Below are 16,369 nucleotides of genomic sequence, written 5' to 3'. Positions count from 1 at the left end.
GCCCAGAATTGGACACAGTGTGATTCCAGGTGTGGTCTGACCAAGGCAGAATAGAATAAGGGGGAGCAGGACTTCCCTGGATCTAGACGCTATTCCCCTATTGATGCAGGACAGAATCCCGTTGGCTTTTTTAGCAGCCGCATCACATTGTTGGCTCATGTTTAACTTGTTGTCCACAAGGTCTTTTTCGCACACACTGCTGTCAAGCCAGGCATCGTCCCCCATTCTGTATCTTTGATTTCCATTTTTTCTGCCGAAGTGAAGTCTCTTGCATTTGTCCCTGTTGAACTTCATTTTGTTAGTTTTGGCCCATCTCTCTAGTCTGTCAAGATCGTTTTGAATTCTGCTCCTGTCTTCTGGAGTGTTAGCTATCCCTCCCAGTTTGGTGTCGTCTGCAAACTTGATGATCGTGCCTTCTAACCCTTCGTCTAAGTCGTTAATAAAGATGTTGAACAGAACCGGGCCCAGGACGGAGCCCTGCGGCACTCCACTTGTCACTTCTTTCCATGATGAAGACGACGCATTGGTGAGCACCCTTTGGGTTCGTTCGCTTAGCCAATTACAGATCCACCTAACCGTAGTTTTGTCTAGCCCACATTTTACTAGTTTGTTTGCCAGAAGGTCGTGGGGGACTTTGTCGAAGGCCTTACTGAAATCTAGATATGCTACATCCACGGCATTCCCTGTATCGACCCAACTCGTAACTCTATCGAAAAAAGAGATCAGATGAGTCTGGCATGACTTGTTTTTGGTAAATCCGTGTTGACTATTAGCAATGACCGCATTTGTTTCTAAGTGTTCACAGACCACTTCCTTGATGATCTTTTCCAGAATCTTGCCTGGTATTGATGTGAGGCTGACCGGACATTGGTAATTGTTTGGGTCGTTCTTTTTTCCCTTCTTGAAGATAGGGACCACATTCGCCCTCCTCCAATCTGCTGGGACTTCTCCTGTTCTCCAAGAACTCTCGAAGATAATTGCCAGTGGTTCTGAAATAACTTCCGCTAGTTCCTTCAGTACTCTTGGGTGTAGCTGATCTGGCCCTGGGGACTTGAATTCGTTTAGAGAGGCCAAGTGTTCCTGGACAACTTGTTTCCCTATTTGGGGTTGGATTTCCCCCAATCCTTCGTCCATTCAGTTTGACTTGGCATGCGGCCTGTGACCACAAAAAGCCTAAACACCCATCATGTTCTTGGTTTTTCCTGCCCTGAAAGAGAGTATGTGCCTTTGAAACCTCTCTGTTAATGTTGACAGGTCACTTTCCCATCACTTCACATCTCTTGCCTTTTCTCTTGAGAACCGCAAGGTGGCACTCTTGCACCGTTGCAAGAGAAAGAAGAAGGCTGCTTTTTAATGGGCGAGGTTTGTGTCCTTCTCCAGACAATGGACTCTAACACCCAGATTCCTTTAATGGCTGCATCCCTTCCTTTCTGCCACTGGAAGGATTTCCTAGATCCCTCCTTTATTTTCTTCCCCTTCCCTCTTGGTCATTTGCTAGTATAGCTTCCTGTAAAAGGTAAAGGTTTAGGTTTTCCTCTGACATTAAGTCCAGTCATGCCAGACTCTGGGGGTTGGTGCTCATCTCCATTTCTCAGCTGAAGAGCCAGCATTGTCCATAGACGCCATGTGGCTGGCATGACTGCATGGAGTGCTGTTACCTTCCCACCAGAGCAGTACCTATTGATCTACTCACACTCTGGGGGTTGGTGCTCATCTCCATTTCTCAGCTGAAGAGCCAGCATTGTCCATAGACGCCATGTGGCTGGCATGACTGCATGGAGTGCTGTTACCTTCCCACCAGAGCAGTACCTATTGATCTACTCACACTCTGGGGGTTGGTGCTCATCTCCATTTCTCAGCTGAAGAGCCAGCATTGTCCATAGACGCCATGTGGCTGGCATGACTGCATGGAGTGCTGTTACCTTCCCACCAGAGCAGTACCTATTGATCTACTCACACTCTGGGGGTTGGTGCTCATCTCCATTTCTCAGCTGAAGAGCCAGCATTGTCCATAGACGCCATGTGGCTGGCATGACTGCATGGAGTGCTGTTACCTTCCCACCAGAGCAGTACCTATTGATCTACTCACACTCTGGGGGTTGGTGCTCATCTCCATTTCTCAGCTGAAGAGCCAGCATTGTCCATAGACGCCATGTGGCTGGCATGACTGCATGGAGTGCTGTTACCTTCCCACCAGAGCAGTACCTATTGATCTACTCACACTCTGGGGGTTGGTGCTCATCTCCATTTCTCAGCTGAAGAGCCAGCATTGTCCATAGACGCCATGTGGCTGGCATGACTGCATGGAGTGCTGTTACCTTCCCACCAGAGCAGTACCTATTGATCTACTCACACTCTGGGGGTTGGTGCTCATCTCCATTTCTCAGCTGAAGAGCCAGCATTGTCCATAGACGCCATGTGGCTGGCATGACTGCATGGAGTGCTGTTACCTTCCCACCGGAGCAGTACCTATTGATCTACCCACACTCTGGGGGTTGGTGCTCATCTCAATTTCTAAGCCAAAGAGCCGGCGTTGTCCGTAGACACCTCCAAGGTCATGTGGCCATTGGCATGACTGCATGGAGCGCCGCTACCTTCCCGCCAGAGCAGTACCTATTGATCTACTCACACTCTGGGGGTTGGTGCTCATCTCCATTTCTAAGCCAAAGAGCCGGCGTTGTCCGTAGACACCTCCAAGGTCATGTGGCCATAGGCATGACTGCATGGAGCGCATTACCTTCCCGCCGGAGCGGTACCTATTGATCTACTCACATTGGCATGTTTTCGAACTGCTAGGTTGGCAGGAGCTGGAGCTAATAGCAGGCACTCACTCCGCTCCCCAGATTTGAACCTGGGAACTTTCCGTCTGCAAGTTCAGCAGCTCAGCGTTTTAACACACTGAGCCATCGGAGGCTCCTGTTACCGATAATAATAATAATACTAATATAGTAGAGTCTCACTTATCCAAGCCTCGCTTATCCAAGCTTCTGGATTATCAAAGCCATTTTTGTAGTCAATGTTTTCAATATACCGTGATATTTTGGTGCTAAATTCGTAAATACAGTTATTACAACATAACATTACTGCATATTGAACAACTTTTTCTGTCCAATTTGTTGTATAACATGATGTTTTGATGCTTAATTTGTAAAATTATAATCTAATTTGATGTTTAATAGGCTTTTCCTTAATCTCTCCTTATTATCCAAGATATTCGCTTATCCAAGGTTCTGCCGGCCCGTTTAGCTTGGATAAGTGAGACTCTACTGTACCGATAATAATAATAATAATAATAATAATAATAATAATAATAATAATAATAAGTATTATAACTATTATTATTATAAATTGGGAAGTGTCCGGCGTGTGATCCAATACAACACCCGGCAGAGTGTCTGCTTTGGACTCATCTTGTTGTGTTTCAAATAATGATGATGATGATGATGACTTTATTCGAATTCCACCCTATCTCCCCAAAAGGTGGCTACCAGTATTTTTAAAAAATGCCAAAATCAAGATAGTAAATAAAAAACAACACTCAGAAAACAGGGGAATTCCAGTCAGGAAACAATCAGGGCCAGCTAACACCTCCCAACAAAGGATTCCCCCAGGCAGGAAGCAGCTAGACTTTGAAACTTGAATGCTAATCAAGGTGGCCAATGGCATTATTCACACTTGCCTCAGACAGACAATTCTCTGTCCCACCCTGGACGTTTCACCCACATCTATGGCAGGCATCCTCAGAGGTTGTGAGGTATATGTATATGGGAAGGCTGGCTGGAATCCTCTGTCGCAGTTATGAATGCATCACAGAGTTAAGCGCCCGTGAGTGTTGTGTATTCGTAGTCCCTGCGTCAACGGATCTACGGACCTCACAACCTCTGAGGATGCCTGCCATAGACGTGGGCGAAACGTCAGGAGAGAATACTTCTGGAACATGGATATATATTCCTCACAACCTCTGAGGATGCCTGCCATAGATGTGGGCGAAATGTCAGGAGGGAATACTTCTAGAACATGGCCATAAAGCCCGGAAAACATACAACAACTCCAATCTGCAACATTCTCTCCTGACGTTTCGCCCACATCTATGGCAGGCACCCTCAGAGGTTGTGAGGTCTATATATATGGGAAGGCTGGCTGGAATCCTCTGTCGCAGTTATGAATGCATCACAGAGTTAAGCGCCCATGAGTGTTGTGTATTCGTAGTCCCTGCGTCAACGGACCTATGGACCTCACAACCTCTGAGAATGCCTGCCATAGATGTGGGTGAAACGTCAGAAGAGAATGCTTCTGGAATCTGGTCATACAGGCTGGAAAACTCATGCAACCCAAGGAAAACTTTTTCTCTCTCTAAATTCTCCCACTATATATCCTTTTATAGATCTGATATTTTTTCCTTGTTGAAAGGTGTCCCAGGTCCTGACCATTTTGGTGATGTTCTTCTATTGTCACGGTATTCCTTCTAAAGGTGAGCGGCCGGAGCAGTACGTGGTCTTTCAAGCCTGGCCTTGCCACAGATTTATCTCAGGGACATACAGAGCCGTTGTGTCAGTCTCCACCTTCCCCTCTGATCTATTTCCATACCTAGTAACCAACCTACTTCACATTAAGGAAATATCACAAAGGTCAGACTGAATGCAGGGATACAGTGTCCACGGATAGCGTCTTAAAACAAAACAGAGAGAGCTGAACTTTGGGAAGTCAGGGCTTCAAAGGACAGAGAAGTGGGATAAACTTGGCCGGGAAGTGAAACTGGGACTGGCAGTTGCCAACTCACTCCCTGATTCCAATATGCAACAAATCCATCCAAAACCACTCCTGAGCATTTGCTAAGAAAACCCTATGAATGTCATTGTCGTAAGTCAATCTGCAAATTGAAAGCAGGAATCGAACTGAGATGTTCATGGGCTTGCGCTAGGGGTCGGCAGAGAGCGCATTTTTATTTTATTTATTTTACTAGCTTTGCTGTGTCGTTGTCTGGTGGTGTTGGTGAGAACTTGTTGAGGCTGGATGGCCCTCTGTCAGGAGTGCTTGGATTGTGTCCTCCTGCGTGGTAGAAGGAAGTTGATCTGGATGATCCTTAAGGGTCACTCCAAACCTTAGGAGTGTATGTTGTTGTTGTTGTTGTTGTTGTTATTAGTAGTAGTAGTAGTAGTAGTAGTATTAGTATTGAGAGGCTGGATGGCCATCTGTCAGGAGTGCTTGGATTGTGTCCTCCTGCGTGGTAGAAGGAAGTTGATCTGGATGATCCTTAAGGGTCACTCCAAACCTTAGGATTGTATGATGTTGTTGTTGTTATTATTATTATTATAATTATTATTAGTAGTAGTATTAGTATTGAGAGGCTGGATGGCCATCTGTCAGGAGTGCTTGGATTGTGTCCTCCTGCGTGGTAGAAGGAAGTTGATCTGGATGATCCTTAAGGGTCACTCCAAACCTTAGGATTGTATGATGTTGTTGTTATTATTATTATTATTATTAGTAGTAGTAGTAGTAGTAGTAGTGGCAGAATTGGGTTGGACTGGATGGCCTTTAGGGGTCTCTCCTAACTGTCTGATGCTATGATTCGATGTGTATTATTATTGTGCAGATATTGGATGGCCATCTGTCAGGAGTGGTTGGATTGTGTCCTCCTGCATGATATAAGGAAGTTGAACTGGATGATCCTTAGGGGTATCTGCTAACCTTAGGATTGTATTATTTATCATTATTATTGACACAACGACGTTGTATGACACAGCAAACAAGATAGGCATGCTGGATTTCGTTTCACAAAACCACAACTCGAACACTTCCCAAGTGTCTAGGACTGTGTGATGTATTTTCGGATGATGCGTGCAGATCCCAGCAGGGTGGCCTTTTGCAGTTGGCAGATCGTAATTTTGTCAATGTCTATTGTTTCCAAATGCCGGCTGAGATCTTTTGGCACGGCACCCAGTGTGCCCATCACCACCGGGACCACCTGCACTGGTTTCTGCCAGAGTCTTTGAAGTTCAATCTTGAGGTCCTGATAGCAGCTGAGTTTTTATTATTATAATTATTATTATTATTATTATTATTATTATTATTATTATTATTATTATTATTATTATTAAGAGGCTGGGTGGCCATCTGTTGGGCTGAGTGGGTTGCTAGGAGACCAAGTGGGCGGAGCTTAGCCTTCTAACTGGCAGCAATTGGATAAAAACAATTATTCCTCTCCCTCTAATTAGGACTTTATTTTCCTTTTCTTTTTGTTGTATGAACGTAGAGGCATGGATGAGGGGTTGTGCTGCCAAGTTTAGTGTTTCTGGGATGTGTAGTTTTGTTGTTTTGTCCTAGGCCGAAATTTCATTACCCTTTTATATATATATATATAGATTTCCAATATTTATATCCCGCCTTTCTCACCCGAAGGGACTTTCCACCCTGGGGGAATCCTTTATTGGGTGGTGTTAGCTGCCCCTCATTGTTTCCCGTCCAAAATTCCCCCGTTTTCTGAGTGTTGCTCTTTATTTACTGTCCTGATTTTAGAGTGTTTTTTTTAATAGCCAGATTGTGTTCATTTTCATTGTTTCCTCCTTTCTGTTGAAATTGCCCATGTGCTTGTGGATTTCAATGGCTTCTCTGTGTCATCTGACACAGAGGTTGTGAGAGTGGTCCAGCATTTTTGAGTTCTCAAATAATATTCTGTGTCCATGTTGCTTCATAACATGCTCTGATGAACAAGTATGTAGACAATTTCAACAGAAAAGAGGAAACTATGAAAATGAACTACTTCTCCTCCTCCTCCTCCTACTCCTACTATTTATTTATTTATTTACAGTATTTATATTCCGCCCTTCTTTCTCACCCCGAAGGGGACTCAGGGCGGATTACAATGAACACATATATGGCAAACATTCAATGCCAACAGACAAACAACATATATAGACAGACACAGAGGCATTTAACATTTTTTTCCAGGTTCACGATTCTGGCCACAGGGGGAGCTGTTGCTTCACCATCCACTAATGGCTGTACTTCCTCATTCCTTTCCTCGTGTTTTGCTGGCATAATACAGTAGAGTCTCACTTATCCAAGACTCAGGGTGGCTTACAACATTTCACGCCACGAGGCCTTTGCACAGTCGGCACTACGACTGCCAGGACTTTCTTACATCCTTGTAATGTTGTGCAAAGGTACCGTCTAATATTATTAGTATGACCATATAATAATATTAGTAATATTATTACTACTAATAATATTGCAGTATAGTCGTATAGTACAATATAGTCCTATATAATGCTTGTATTGTGCCATGCTAATAATATAATATATTGTATGTACATATGACTTGTAAGCCGCTCTGAGTCCCCTTCGAAGTGAGAAGGGCGGGATATTAATGTCACTAATAAATAAATAAATAAATATACATTACAGCCTTTTGATGAATGCAGATAATACACATAAGCCAACAAAATGGAATAGCATGCTTCAAGAAACTCGAAAAGGATGCTAGAGTGGGGTACATTAAGCCATGAATTATTATTATTATTATTTTTATTATGACACAGCAAACAAGATAGATATGCTGGATTTCGTATCACAAAATCACAAGTTATTAATATTATTAATAATATTATTAATATAATATAATTAGTACAATAATATAATAATAATAATATATTATTATTATTATTATTATTATTATTATTAATAGTATTTATACCCCACCCTTCTCACCCCGATGGGAACTCAGAGCGGCTTATAAATGCCAATTATTTATTTATTTGCGACATTGATATCCCGCCCTTCTCACCCCGAAGGGGACTCAGGGCTGCTTACAAGTTATATGTATATACAGTATATTATAGTATTAGCATAGCACAATATAAGCATTATATATTACAATATTGTACTAGACCACTATACTGCAATATTCTTAGTAATATAAATATACAATTATAATAGTGTATTATTATTATTATTATATCGTATTACATCATCATATTATTATCAATATTATATGTATATACAATATATTATATTAGCATAGCACAATATAAGCATTATGTATTACTATATTATACTATACCACTATACTGCAATATTATTAGTAATATAAATATACAATTATAATAGTGTATTATTATTATTATTATTATATCGTATTACATCATCATATTATTATCAATATTATATGTATATACAATATATTATATGTGTATAATGTGATCCGCCCTGAGTCCCCTTCGGGGTGAGAAGGGCGGAATATAAAAAGTGTAAATAAATAAATAAATAAATAAATAAAATAATATATTATATTAGCACAGCACAATATAAGCTTTATATATTACTATATTATACTATACCACTATACTGCAATATTATTAGCAATATTACATGTAATATATAATATACAATTATAATAGTGTATTATTATTATATTGTATTACATTATAATATTATTATATAATTAACAAGGACAGACAACACAAACAGAGGTAAAGTCAGTTTTTCCCATCTCATTTCTGGCATCTTGGAGGCTATGTGTGTGCTGTCACCCCATCTTCCATGCCAAAGAGCTTTCCTTTGATCAGTGTCCTTAATGGCACCTTTGTTACCTTCCCACTAAAAGCAGTACCTATTTATCTACTCACATTTCTGCTTTCGACCTGCTAGGTGGGCAGATGAGCTGGGGCTGACTGTGGGTGCTCACCCCCGACCTGGGCTTGAATTTTCAACCTTTCGATCAGCAGGATGTTTCTGCAGCACATGGCTTTAGACTGCTGTGCTAAGCCCGGCCCTTATGAATCTGTGTATAGGCCATTCATTGATCTCGAGGACTGATATGCAAACAAAAAATTTATACCTTTTGCTTATCTAAAATTGACCAATGGCTGAGGATCTTCCTCACCTTCTATACCCACTTGGCATAAGGGATACCTGTGACCTCACTTGTTGATTTCAAGCTAAGTTTTGGTTTTGGAACTTTCTGGAGAAAGGCACCAGCTCATAAGAAGGGAGGGGCATATGCAGAGGCCAATGGCTGAGGGTCTTCCTCGCCTTCCACACCCACTTGGCATAAGGGATACCTGTGACCTCACTTGTTGATTTCAAGCTAAGTTTTGGTTTTGGAACTTTCTGGAGAAAGGCACCAGCTCATAAGAAGGGAGGGGCATATGCAGAGCCCAATGGCTGAGGGTCTTCCTCACCTTCCACACCTACTTGGCATAAGTGGTACCTGTGACCTCATTTGTTGATTTCAAGCTAACGTTTGGTCTTGGAACTTCCTGGAGAAAGGCACCAGCTCATAAGAAGGGAGGGGCATATGCAGAGGCCAATGGCTGAGGGTCTTCCTCACCTTCCACACCTACTTGGCATAAGTGATACCTGTGACCTCATTTGTTGATTTTAAGCTAACGTTTGGTCTTGGAACTTCCTGGAGAAAGGCACCAGCTCATAAGAAGGGAGGGGCATATGCAGAGGCCAATGGCTGAGGGTCTTCCTCACCTTCCACACCTACTTGGCATAAGTGATACCTGTGACCTCACTTGTTGATTTCAAGCTAACTTTTGGTTTTGGAACTTTCTGGAGAAAGGCACCAGCTCATAAGAAGGGAGGAGCATATGCAGAGGCCAATGGCTGAGGGTCTTCCTCACCTTCCACACCTACTTGGCATAAGTGGTACCTGTGACCTCATTTGTTGATTTCAAGCTAACGTTTGGTCTTGGAACTTTCTGGAGAAAGGCACCAGCTCACAGAAGGGAGGGGCATATGCAGAGGCAAAGCTCCATAGGCAAAAGTTTACTATTTTCTGGATTATGGTCCCTTTAGTAGCAGAGATGCTTCCTTCCATTTATGTACGAGGGGAAATATTTTGCCTTGTGAGTCCTCCCTCGTCTGCCGTCTGGAGTCCAGACGTAGACAGATCGCTTTGGGTAAGACGAGGCCTTTGTGAGGAACCTTGTTGGAAAGGATGCCATTCTATTGAGTGAATTCCTCCTTTCTCGGGCTCTCTCTCCCTCTTGCGTCACCTTCATTGTGTGTCATGGGGTGTCTGTCGCTCTGTGTGCCAAGGAGCGTGGAAAGCGGCGGACACATTCCTACGGCCCCTTTCGCCTTTGCATATGGAAACATGCAAATCGAGGCCTCCAACACACATTGTGCCTCCCTCTCCTTTCTCTTCCAGGGGTGAGATTTCCAGTGTCTGGATGAAGTGGCTCTGTTATGAGAGGTGTTGTCAACAGAAACCAAGCGAGTGACAGAGGTGGTGACATTGCTCTCTGTGTGTGTGTAAGAAACGGAGAGAGAAAGCGGGGAGAAAGGGAGAACTCAAAAGTCTCTTTCCAAGCGATAAAACTTAGAATTCCATAGCAGGGAACTTCATTAGTTAAAGTGGGATTAAATGGATACTTAAAGCCAACGGGCTGCAATCAGAACTTGGAGAATGCATACCATAACTTGCTAAAACCATCCATATCTGGAGTAGGACAGTGTTTATTATTTGTGTTGTCGAAGGGGTTGTTGTATGTTTCCCGGGCTGTATGGCCATGTTCCAGAAGCATTCTCTCCTGACGTTTCGCCCACATCTATGGCAGGCATCCTCAAAGGTTGTGAGGAATATATGTCCATGTTCCAGAAGTATTCTCTCCTGACGTTTCGCCCACATCTATGGCAGGCATCCTCAGAGGTTGTGAGGAATATATGTCCATGTTCCAGAAGTATTCTCTCCTGACGTTTCGCCCACATCTATGGCAGGCATCCTCAGAGGTTGTGAGGAATATATATCCATGTTCCAGAAGTATTCTCTCCTGACGTTTCGCCCACATCTATGGCAGGCATCCTCAAAGGTTGTGAGGAATATATGTCCATGTTCCAGAAGTATTCTCTCCTGACGTTTCGCCCACATCTATGGCAGGCATCCTCAAAGGTTGTGAGGAATATATGTCCATGTTCCAGAAGTATTCTCTCCTGACGTTTCGCCCACATCTATGGCAGGCATCCTCAAAGGTTGTGAGGAATATATGTCCATGTTCCAGAAGTATTCTCTCCTGACGTTTCGCCCACATCTATGGCAGGCATCCTCAAAGGTTGTGAGGAATATATGTCCATGTTCCAGAAGTATTCTCTCCTGACGTTTCACCCACATCTATGGCAGGCATCCTCAAATGTTGTGAGGAATATATGTCCATGTTCCAGAAGTATTCTCTCCTGACGTTTCGCCTATATCTATGGCAGGCATCCTCAAAGGTTGTGAGGAATATATGTCCATGTTCCAGAAGTATTCTCTCCTGACGTTTCGCCCACATCTATGGCAGGCATCCTCAAAGGTTGTGAGGAATATATGTCCATGTTCCAGAAGTATACTATGTTGTTGTTATATCCTCATTGTAAGCCGCCCCGAGTCCCTGCTGGGAGATAGTGGCAGGGTATAAATAAAGTTATTATTCTGGTGGAAGCTCCTTCTTTGGAAGCTTTTTAACAGAGGCTGGGTGGCCATCTGTCAGGGGGTACAGGAAAGGAGATTCCACCTGAACATGACAAAGAACTTCCTGGCTGTAATAGCTGTTCAGCAGTGGAACTCTCTGCCTCAGAGTCTGGTGGAAGCTCCTTCTTTGGAAGCTTTTTAACAGAGTCTGGGTGGCCGTCTGTCAGGGGGTACGGGAAAGGAGATTCCACCTGAACATGAGGAAGAACTTCCTGGCTGTAAGAGCTGTTCAGCAGTGGAACTCTCTGCCTCAGCAGTGGAACTCTCTGCTTCTTTGGAAGCTTTTTAACAGAGGCTAGGTGGCTGTTGTATCCCAGCCACAGGCTGGCCAGATTCTAGATGAAGATGAAGGGGATTCTGGGTTTGGGATTCAAGATCAGCAGTCTGAGGCTGAAGTCAGCTCAGACATGCAGTTTCGGTTTGAACCGGATGAACTGCTGATTCCAAGAGAAACAGATAACAATCAGGCTGACATGAGAAATAATGAGGGAGAGACTTCAGTCTTGGAAAATAATGAGGGTGACGGTTTAGCTCCTGACCAGGTGCAAGGTAACGGTAGCGCAGGCAATGAGTTATCCAGAGAGGACCGTTTGTCTTGGATGGGTTCCCAGGTCCGTAGAAGTGAGCATTTAGCGTGCAAACGGGAGTCTAGCTGTGGGAAGAGAAATGCATTCCTGGGTTGTTATTAAAGTATGCTTTCACAGATTATTCTTTGTCAGAGCAATTCATTGCTTCATCTGTGTGGATGTCTTACCTTGCCAGCGTTCCTGGATCCTTGGGCCTTGTTCTTTGGACTCTATGGACTAATTCCTTGCCTTATGGATTATCTTGGATTCTTGGACCTTGTTCTTTGGACTCTATGGACTAATTCCTTGCCTTATGGATTATTGTGTTTGCCATGCTCTTTGGACCTAGCCTCTTTGGATTATTAGACATTTATATACTTTGTGAATCTATTGGACCTATTGACTCTTTCACTTCAACTTTGCATTACCTTTTGATTGCTTGCTTGATTTATATTCTGCTTTGCTTAATAAAAACCTCAAAAGACTACCTGTGTGTCTGACTGGGTATCTATAGCAAGGTGAACTTAGCCTGAGGTGCGACAGTGGCCGTCTGTCAGGGGGTACAGGAAAGGAGATTCCACCTGAACATGAGGAAGAACTTCCTGGCTGTAAGAGCTGTTCAGCAGTGGAACTCTCTGCCTCAGAGTCTGGTGGAAGCTCCTCCTTTTAGAGGCTGGATGGCCATCTATCGGGGATACTTTGTGTGTTTCCTGCATGACAAGGGATTGGACTAGATGACCCATGCAGTCTCTTCCGACTCTATTATTCTATGATTCTATGAATGTATTCTTGTTTGCATCCTGTCCGCAACAGAGTGTTTTCCTCTTATGAAGCTAGTGTGCTTTGCAAGTGTATGGAGGGAGTGGTTATATCTTCCAGGCTGATGTTGGAATTAGAGATGTCACATAGATGTGAAATTGGGCTTCCAGAGGTGCCCAGCGGTGGATGGAGAATCTAGAAATCAATGGGGATATTTGCATCACGGGCACAACCGTCTTTGGGGCTAAATTCAGCATTAACCATTACCTAAAGCAGACCCGTTGAAATGAATCGCGTTTATTGACAATGTGTTAGTCACAATAGTGCGACTCTATTTGGGGATATTGATGAGCTGGAACAGATCCAAAGGAGAGTAACCAAGATGGTAAATGATCTGGAAACCAAGCCTTACGCGGAACATCACGAAGTATGTTTAGCTTGGAGAGGCGAGGATGGAGAGGCGATATGATCGCTATCTTTAAATATTTGAAAAGATGTTGTGTCAAGCTTGTTTTCTGTTGTCACAGAAACTGGGACACGAACCAGTGGGTTCAAATTGCAAGAAAAGAGATTCTGTCTTTGCATTAGAATGAACTTCCTGACAGTGTGAACTGTTGAATCGTGGAAATAGATTGTCTTAAAGGACGGTGGGCTTCCATTCTTTGGAGGTCTTTAAACAGAGATTGGGCAATCGTCTCTTATGGATTAAATGGATTTATGATTCGCTCCAACTCTTTAATTCTGTGATTAAGTTAAGTTGGGTTGCTGTAAGTTTTCCAGGCTGTATGGCCATGTTCCAGAAGCTTTCTCTCCTGACATTTTGCCCACATCTATGGCAGGCATCCTCAGAGGTTGTGAGGTATATATGTCCATGTTCCAGAAGCATTCTCTCCTGACATTTCGCCCACATCTATGGCAGGCATCCTCAGAGGTTGTGAGGAATATATATCCATGTTCCAGAAGCATTCTCTCCTGACATTTCGCCCACATCTATGGCAGGCATCCTCAGAGGTTGTGAGGTATATATGTCCATGTTCCAGAAGCATTCTCTCCTGACATTTCGCCCACATCTATGGCAGGCATCCTCAGAGGTTGTGAGGTATATATGTCCATGTTCCAGAAGCATTCTCTCCTGACATTTCGCCCACATCTATGGCAGGCATCCTCAGAGGTTGTGAGGTATATATGTCCATGTTCCAGAAGCATTCTCTCCTGACATTTCGCCCACATCTATGGCAGGCATCCTCAGAGGTTGTGAGGTATATATGTCCATGTTCCAGAAGCATTCTCTCCCGACATTTCGCCCACATATATGGCCAGCATCCTCAGAAGTTGTGAGGTCTGTTTGGAAACTAGGCAAGTGGGGTTTATATATCTGTGGAATAATGTCCAGGGTGGGAGAAAAAAAATTCTTGTCTGCTTGAGGCAAGTATGAATGTTGTAATTGGCCACCCTGATAGCATTGAATAGGCTTGCAGATTCAAAGCCTGGCTGTAGACTTGGGACTTTGGACTTTACTTGCGAAGACTTTCTTGAGAGCGGTGCTCCATCTTTATTTTCTTCATTCCAGTACACAGCAACATGACCAACCGTCTGTTTACTTCGTTTGGAAAATATTTTCATTGACTATGTATCCCTGAAGCCTATATACATTGGAACCAAATATCAGACTTGGATACTTTTGTGTTAGGGCTGTTGCTCCTTTTCATTTTGTCTGGTACTGCCAAATTGAGCTTTGTACGGGGAACTTTAATAATATTATATGCTATTTGGACATACAGTAGAGTCTCACTTATCCAACATAATAATAATAATAATAATAATAATAATAACAACAACAACAACTTTATTTTTATACCCCGCCCCATCTCCCCGAAGGGACTTGGGGCGGCTTACATGGGGCCTTGCCCGATACAACAATAAAATAACAATAACAAAACAATAACACAATTATCCCAACAATAAAAACATCACCATCAATAAAACAGTCATTAAAATCAACGCAGCATAAAATGTTAAAAACAGGAAACTAATTCATAGATCTAGGCCAAAGTGCAGAACATAAACGGGCCGGCAGAACGTTGGATAAGCGAATATGTTGGATAATAAGGAGAGATTAAGGAAAAGCCTATTAAACATTAAATTAGGTTATGATTTTACAAATTAAGCACCAAAACATCATGTTAGACAACACATTTGGCAGAAAAAGTAGTTCAATACACAGTAATGCCATGTAGTAATTACTGTATTTACGAATTTAGCACCAAAATATCATGATGTATTGAAAACATAGACTACAAAAATGCGTTGGATAATCCAGAACGTTGGATAAGCGAGTGTTGGATAAGTGAGACTCTACTGTATTTTCTTTGTACATAGACCATCTTGTGTTTGTGTAGATACTTTACAAGTATTCTGGGATTTTGTATAGTGACATCCTTTGTTCCTCACAACCTCTGAGGATACCTGCCATAGATGTGGGTGAAACGTCAGGAGAGAATGTTTCTGTATCATTGCCAGACAGTCTGGAAAACTCACAGCAACCCAGCTTATAGCTCTTTCAGCAAGATGCATTTCTGGGATCCTTTTTCGACGTTCCATGATGAAACAACCAAAATTTTCATCTTCCTTTTTCTCATTTTTGATTCCTTCCTCCTCCTTTTTGAGCCAACTCCAAACTTTAGATCTCCCCTCTTTAAAAACCAAATCAAAAGAAATGTGACAGAAGGGTTGTTGTATGTTTTCCGGGCTGTCTGGCCATGTTCCAGAAGTATTCTCTCCTGACGTTTCACCCACATCTATGGCAGGCATCCTCAGAGGTTGTGAGGTATGGAGAAACTCAGCAAAGAAGGTTTATATATATCTGTGGAAAGTCCAGGGTGAGAGAAGAACTCTTGTCAATTGGAGGCCAGTGTGAATGTTGTAGTCAATCACCTTAATTAGCATTGAATAACTTCATCTCCTGGTTTCTTCCTGCCTGAGGGGCATCCTTTGTTCCTCACAACCTCTGAGGATACCTGCCATAGATGTAGGTGAAACATCAGGAGAGAATGTTTCTGGATCATGGCCAGACAGTCCGGAAAACTCACAGCAACCCAGCTATTAGCTGCATTTCTGGGATCCTTTTCCGACATTCCTTGATGAAACGACCATGATGAAACGACCCTAGTGGCATAGTGGACTAAAGATTGGGTTGCTGACCTGAAAGCTGCCAGGTTCGAATCCCACTCAGGGAGAGTGTGGATGAGCTCCTTCTATCAGCTCCAGCTCCATGTAGGGACATGAGAGAAGCCTCCCACAAGGATGGTAAAACATCAAAACATCCTTGCAGACAGCCAATTCTCTCACTCTAGAAGCAACTCAAGTTGCTCCTGACACGAAAAAAAAGAACCTCCCTAGGCAACGTCCTTGCAGACAGCCAATTCTCTCACTCTAGAAGCAACTCAAGTTGCTCCTGACACACAAAAAAAGAACCTCCCTAGGCAACGTCCTTGCAGACAGCCAATTCTCTCACTCCAGAAGCAACTCAAGTTGCTCCTGACACGAAAAAAAAGAACCTCCCTAGGCAACGTCCTTGCAGATAGCCAAT

General features: G+C 43.0%; 1 protein-coding gene across 9 annotated transcripts in view; it reads left to right on the top strand.

Annotated features, from left to right (window-relative positions):
- Positions 1–16,369, top strand: part of agrn (agrin) — a 471,015-nt gene that overhangs the window by 171,291 nt on the left and 283,355 nt on the right. The window lies entirely within an intron of this gene.

Source organism: Anolis carolinensis, unplaced genomic scaffold (assembly GCF_035594765.1).
Source record: "Anolis carolinensis isolate JA03-04 unplaced genomic scaffold, rAnoCar3.1.pri scaffold_15, whole genome shotgun sequence".
In the NCBI taxonomy this organism is placed as follows: Eukaryota; Metazoa; Chordata; class Lepidosauria; order Squamata; family Dactyloidae; genus Anolis; species Anolis carolinensis.
The sequence above is the reverse complement of the archived record's forward strand: the minus strand, read 5'-3'. Positions and strand labels throughout refer to the sequence as shown.